The sequence below is a fragment of the Triticum aestivum genome, chromosome 6B (assembly GCF_018294505.1).
Source record: "Triticum aestivum cultivar Chinese Spring chromosome 6B, IWGSC CS RefSeq v2.1, whole genome shotgun sequence".
Taxonomy (NCBI): Eukaryota; Viridiplantae; Streptophyta; class Magnoliopsida; order Poales; family Poaceae; genus Triticum; species Triticum aestivum.
The window spans coordinates 25,569,246-25,576,827 of record NC_057810.1 but is presented as its reverse complement, the minus strand read 5'-3'; the positions used below and the strand labels follow the sequence as shown (position 1 = coordinate 25,576,827).

Genomic DNA, 7,582 nt, shown 5'->3' with positions numbered 1-7,582 from the left:
ATTCAAAGTTTAGGTGGGGCTCCTCCAATTTGAAGACCTGAAAACAGCCTGGGTACAAAAAAGATGACAGGAGAAGCTAAGTGGAGGATACAATGGGACAATCACTATCGTTCCCAGCCTCTGCCAGCTGCTGATTCTCACCAACAGCGGAAGGTGGCTTGTTGTGGACCCGCAATCTCTAAGCATCCAAAGTTAAATTTGCTTTCAAGCCATGTGCGGTGTGCTCCTGCACCGAAGGCAGAGTGCACAAATATCGTATACTAAACAACTCTAATATAAGTTTTACTGCAATTTTAGCTTTGATTTTTGATGAATATTATAATATTACAAAATTGAAGTTATTACATCTGGTTTGTTCACATTTGAGCATTTCTTCTAACAATAATATGGAATATAGAAATTCAGCATAAAAAAATTGGGCATCTAATTCGACCAAAAATATGAGAAATTCTCCTATAATCTGCAGAAATAATTTGAACTGGACTAAAATAACGTTTCATTAATTTTCACTAAAAATGCTCAACTATTATGTGTTATTTTCGTACCTTTTTCTCGAGCGCCAAATACCTTGAAACTAATATCAACGACTGGTAATAATGACCGTGAAATGCATGTCTTAGGTTTAGTGTACAGAGATGAGCAAGAGATATTATGCCCTAATAATTAATCATTAATAAATTTGAATGTGACGCTACAACATGGACGCTACTGCTCAAAGATTAAATGGAAAACACTATTCTCTGCATCAGATATTTACGCCACTGTACAGAACCGAATGCATCACAGTTCACACATACACAATGGAGAAGCCTCATCTTCTTCGACAGGTTTGTAGAAGGTTTGACCTACATCACACTGACTTTAAGAATAGTCAACCAATGCTATTAGTTTCTGTATCTCCTTAACAAAGAGTAAATTAAACAGTGGAAAATGGTTCATCGATTGCATTAAATCTACTCCAATTTCAAATTATGCAATTCGGATCAATCTGGATTTGCATGTGTTACATAGTACACTGTTGGGTAGTAAACATTCCTCTAAAAAAAGTTAAAATATATTATGGCTAATTTAACATATAAGAATTATACAAATAATAGGTATTAAAGAAAATAGATAGACAATACAGTTGGATGAAAACATGAATAAAATAGAGATTTGGAGCAGTGGCGTGACCATCTTGCTGCCAGATTCTCCTTTACAACGGAATTATATAGGACATGTACGAAGTTGATCCAAGATCCACTACAACTAAATAAGCAAAAAACTATATAAAAACTGACATCAATGTAGAATAGTCATTATGCAATGTAAGTTACCTAAACAGTCAAATCTTGATTAGAAACATTATTGTTAAAATTTTCACTTAGAATATAAATTTCTCTTACATCACCAGAGGATGGTAAATGAATTGAACTTCAGTAGTTTTCACACAACTGACGGGAAAATGAAAGTGCAGCAGGAACCACACTCAATGCATTAGTAGTCCTCACGTGCCTTTGCTACTACAAAAATTTGCCCGCAAAAGATGGATATTCAGATTTATGATAGAAACTATCAATATTTTAGTAGTTGACAGAGATCATCATTGTCAATTGTTTGACAGTCTAAATGTGTTCTGTTCTGTGCACATGATCATCGACGAAGAGGGTAGCAGATCGTGGTCCACCTGTATAGCAATTAAGTAAGTGCATTACCAGAACTTGACAAAACTGCACGTTTAACATGCAGCACTCCCAGCAGCAATTTGAACCAAGCATAACACATGGTTTAAGAACATGCGAGCCTTCCAATAAAAGTACAACAGATTTTGTCAGCAAAGAGCACAATACATTGCTTGTTTACATGTTGAGAAAGGATCATATACACAATATTATTTGTCGAGGAGGATCTCTCCTACTTAATTTAACAAATCTGTTACCACTTTCTTTTTACAGTTTTCAAGACAAAAGAAAGTTGTTTGACAGCTTGCATGGAAGGAGTATTAGCCATAGACTAAGAGCCTTTTGGATCAAGTCTTCTCGTGTGCTTTTTTATTCCTGCATAAGAGGAAACATGACAGCCTTTGCACCAAAGCAATCTGGATCGAGGTGCAAAGCTAGTGATGCAGCAAGTCCCATAGCGGACACCACGTTAATGAGTATGTGCACTAATCAGTCGATGGGACCGCACCACCATCTTGTCGACAACGGCGATGTTAGAAGAGGTGGATGTGTTGTTTCAGATTACCGATTCATACGATGGCACCACTGCACAATTTGCTCTCAAAAACTTGAAGAGGCACTCCTCATGCCTATCTTTTTGAGCAAGCCCTGAAAATAAAAAACAACAGCATCAATCTTTGCGACGACTCTCCGCACATGATGTCTTGTTGACGACGAAGATCCTGAATATCAAAACCAGCAGAATCAAGTCGACAAACAAACGCAAATCAGCGTTAATGCAATAGTCAAATTTTCGGTTGCCCGTGTCGTTGCATAGAACACACGATGTTAGAGTTAATCCCCTGAACATGTATGCCCGTCCGTGTAGGATACCTATACCTAGTCAGTTTAGGATAGGTCTAGCTTAGTAATATATATACATGTAACTGCCCGTGTAATATGTCATCAAAAAAAGCAATAAAGAGAAAAAGGAGTGTCACGGCCCCTGGTGCTATCAAATCCATCGATTAGAGTTGTGCGTCTACCCTATTCTTGCCAAGAGGTTCGTCCAAGGGAGTAGATTCAACCGGGACGTGGTGGAAGTGCTGAGGCTGTGCGTACGTACATACGTCTATGTGGTTAGACGTGCCTGCATTAACTAGGCAGAAAATCAATCGAGGGGTTGAATCGATCCAAACCTACACACTGATTATGTACATATCAAATTGCTTAAGATTTACCATGAGGAGGAACCAGAAGGGACAGAGGGATTGGTCCTTACCGATGGCGAATATCTGGAGAATGATTCATCTATCTCTTCCTCCCCATTTGCTCTGCTCCCACTATCCACCACTGCAACTGTTACATAGATGGAGGTAGGGTTCTACAGGAACGGTTCCCCCATCGAGAGAAGAGAGAAACGGGGGGTCGCCGCAAGGGACGACTTGACTTGTGAGATCGGGATTTTTTTTCTTTTCTTTTGCTGACCTAGATGAAGGAGAGAATCGTGAGATAGTTAGTTTTAAAGTAGTCATGAGATAAGGGAAGGGGAGAGTCGTGAGAGATTGAGAGAGAAACAGAGAGATGAGTACGTGCCAGTTTTTTTTTCACGTGGGCGGTTGAGAAGTTTAGATCGTGAGGCAAATATACGTGACTTTTTTGCACGAAATTATATGGGTAGATCTGTCACATAATTACACGGTCCCACCAGATGAACTAATATACGTGACCTTTTTTCTTTTAGCCAGAATTTATATTGGTAGATCTATACCGTTTCTCCAAAAGAAAATTCTGTTGTTCCGCGTCTTGGACTAACCATCCCTTAGAGGGTATTGTTAAAAGATTCTCGATTCCTAACGAAATCGATGTAGTAGTGGCTTGATGGAAGCCCAGAGTCTTTAGTTGATCCAGTATATGGGATGTATATCCCATTCCAAAATGATCTATTAATCCTTTTCCTTCTGCTTGGACACCAAGAGATATGAAATATTTGACTAAGACTGGATTTCATTCCACTTTCCTATTTCTGAACAACAACTTATGTTATCAACTATTTCGTGTTTTCAAAGTTATTTTATTAATTTCTCATACCCTATTTTTGATTTCGATAGTATGGTGTAGCGTATCTTATGCAAACGGAATTCTAAGGTTTTTTTATTTTATTTTATTATGCAATAAGAAGAATTCTTCCATTTTCTTTTTCTTTAGTTGTGGGAAAACCCAAATTAAAACTTTTATTTTATAGCGAGCGCAATTTCTAGTAAAAAATCTTGTATCCTTCCACTTAGATCAAAAGGGATTTTTCCAATAGAACTATGGAACCCCCGAGTGGTTGCGGTTGTACCTGTACTGCAGGAATAAGAAAACTCGCTATTCACTCAGTTTATTTTCCATAATAAGTTATGTAGGAGAGATGGCCGAGCGGTTCAAGGCGTAGCATTGGAACTGCTATGTAGACTTTTGTTTACCGAGGGTTCGTATCCCCCTCTTTCCGTCTTTATTAATTCATCAACATTAAGGATCACAATGTATCAAATCAAATAACAATTTTTTCCAGCAATAATATAATATCTTATATTATCTTATTTTGATTTAATAGAAATTAGAAATTCTCTATAGCAAATTACTGTGGTATGTAAAATACACATAGAGGAAAAAAGAAAAAAGGATCCTAATCCTAGGGTTAATCAATTTTAGCTAGTTGATGGGAAAATACGAATTAATGGTAATGGTCTTAGGGCGATTTAGTTCGGGGAAAGGGGAAGGGGAAGAAAATTCTATGAACCTTTCCTTTTTTCGTTAAGTTCAAGTCCGACGAGAGTAATATTCTACAACTAACAACTCATTTATTTTGAGACCGACCCACTTCCTATCTAGGATTTTATTTACTAGTCCTTTATATTCCAACGTGTCAATCGCCAAATGCTTTGGTAATTTCCCCGGGTCCGATGAAGCAATATAATTTTGAACCAGACCTTTTGATCTTTGGTTATCTTTCATAGTAATAATATCTCTGGGTTTGCAACGAAAACTTGGTATATTGACTATAGAACCATTAACTAAAATATGTCTATGGTTGACTAATTGGCGGGCCCCAGGAATGGTTGAAGCCATACCCAATCGAAAAAGGATATTATCCAAACGCATTTCAAGTAATTGTAGTAAAACCTGGCCTGATGACCTTTTTGCTTTTCCAGCGATATGTACATATCTAAGTAATTGTCGTTCTGTCAGACCATAATGAAAATGCAATTTCTGTTTTTCTTGAAGACGAATACGATATTGCTCCTTTTTCCCAGAATTGATTTTTTTAAGATTACTTCCGGATTTAGGTGTTTTTCTAGTGAGTCCTGGTAAAGCTCCTAGATGGCGTATTTTTTTTAAACGAGGTCCTCGATAACGGGACATGAAGACTCCTTTTTTTTATTGAAATTTCATTTTACACAATTAATTTCATTGTATTTACATTTATAAATTTCTAAAATGATAGATAGGAATATAGCGAATAAAGCCATTGCGACCCCCATAAAAGGAGTAGTCCCCCAACCCGGGGCGACTTTCCCATATTCCGAATTCAAGGGTTTCAGTAAACTACCTGCACCGGTTCGTTTTGGCCTAGGTTTAGAACTATCTTCAATGGTTTGTGTAGCCATAAATTCTATTTAATCATTGGTGTTGACTTTGTATACTATTCCGTTGTAGATGTAAATACACAATCTTTTCGTAGATCCATTGTAATCTTAAAATTCTATAAAAATGGAAACAACAACTTTAGTCGCCATCTCCATATCTGGTTTACTTGTAAGCTTTACTGGGTATGCCTTATATACCGCGTTTGGGCAACCCTCTCAACAATTAAGAGATCCATTCGAAGAACACGGAGACTAACTTAAGTAAGAAGTCCCCCTATCTGGGAGACTTCTTACTTAAATGAAATTATTTTATTCTTTTAGTTGGAGTTGGTGGAACCTTAGGTGGTTCTTGGAAGAAGATAGCGAAAAATTTTATCCCTAAAGTCGAAACTAAAAGGGACGTATAAACCAATGCTTCCATAGATTCGATCCTGGTTTATTTACAATTATTACTTCCACACGTATTCATTTGTAATTTGGGATAATTTCCCATATAAAAAAACAAAAAGAGTCAAAGAAAGGATGGGAGATGTTTCCCATGTCAAATCAAAAAAGAGAGGTGAAAGATACTATAACAATGTGTATCAGGCTGCCTGTTTCCTTGTAGTTGGATCTCCCACTTTTTGGAATGTTCCAAATTCCACTTGAGCATCCAAATCTGGGTCAATACCAGCAAAAACATCTCGGAACAATGTTCTAGCGCCATGCCAAATGTGTTCGAAAAAGAAGAGCAAAGCAAAGGTAGCATGACCAAAAGTGAACCAACCCCTTGGACTGCTGCGAAAAACACCATCAGGTTTCAAAGTAGCCCGGTCTAATTCAAAAATTTCCCCTAATTGAGAACGCCTCGCATATTTTTTTACAGTAGCAGGATCAGAATAACTTACTCCATTAAGTTCGCCACCATAGAACTCCACCGTTACGCCTACTTGTTCAACACTATATTTGGATTCTGCTCTTCTAAAAGGAACGTCTGCTCTAACAATTCCCTCCTCATCTACCAAAACAACCAGAAATGTTTCAAAAAAAGTAGGCATACGGCGTACAAAAAGCTCACGTTCTTCTTTATCTCTAAAGATGGGATGTCCTAACCATCCAACAACTATTCCATCCCCATTGTCCATTGAGCCTGCTCTGAATAATCCCCCTTTTGCCAGATTATTACCAATATAATCATAAAAGGCTAATTTTTCGGGAATTTTAGACCAAGCTTCTGATAAACTAAGATTTTCGGCTAAACCATTGCTAACTCTTCGATATATTTCTTGCTGAAAGTATCCCTGATCCCACTGATAACGAGTAGGCCCAAATAATTCGATTGGGGTCGTTGCTGACCCATACCACATAGTTCCAGCAACTACGAAAGCTGCAAAAAAAAACAGCAGCGATACTACTGGAAAGTACAGTTTCAATATTGCTCATACGTAATCCTTTATATAGACGTTGAGGCGGACAGACACTAAGATGGAATAAGCCCGCTAATATACCCAATGTACCCGCAGCAATATGATGAGAAGCTATTCCCCCCGGAACAAAAGGATCAAAACCTTCTGCACCCCACGCTGGATTTACAACTTGTACTTTTCCAGTTAGTCCATAAGGATCAGATACCCATATCCCAGGACCATACAAACCCGTTACATGAAATGCCCCAAAGCCAAAGCAAGCCACCCCTACAAGAAATAAATGAATTCCAAAGATCTTGGGAAAATCCAAAGAGGGTTTTCCCGTCCGCTCATCAGAGAATATTTCTATCTCCCAATATACCCAATGCCAGATCGCTGCCAAGAAACACAAGCCAGAGAACACAATATGCGTACCTGCCACACCTTCATAACTCCAAATACCCGGATTTGTTACAGTTCCTCCTGAAATACTCCAACCACCCCACGAATCCGTTATTCCTAAACGAGTCATGAAGGGAATTGCGAACATACCTTGTCTCCACATTGGATCCAGAACAGGATCAGAGGGATCAAAAACTGCTAATTCGTATAAAGCCATTGAGCCAGCCCAACCAGAAACTAGAGCTGTGTGCATTATATGCACCGCAAGCAATCGACCCGGATCATTCAATACGACAGTATGAACACGATATCAAGGCAAACCCATGGAAATACCCCTTTAGCAAAGAAAAATAGACACGATGTCGCTTTATTTTATCGCATCGAAAAAGACTATCCATATCCTATGTACCTAACCCTTCTAGGGGATTCTGTGTCAGAAAGCATGAATATTTATTTCATTCCATTAAAAATAAGAAGCCAGTTCTGTTCATAAGAAGAAAGAGAAGCAGATCTATTCTATACT

The 7,582-nt window shown here is 38.1% G+C and overlaps 1 long non-coding RNA gene across 1 annotated transcript; it reads right to left on the bottom strand.

Annotated features, from left to right (window-relative positions):
• Positions 1–552: 552 nt before the first annotated feature.
• LOC123133232 (uncharacterized) lies at positions 553–3,142 on the bottom strand. The gene is made up of 3 exons (XR_006465198.1): positions 2,923–3,142; positions 2,687–2,790; positions 553–2,309 (listed from the first exon to the last, which is right to left on the bottom strand). It is a non-coding gene; the product is annotated as an uncharacterized lncRNA (long non-coding RNA).
• Between the last annotated feature and the right edge of the window lie 4,440 nt (positions 3,143–7,582).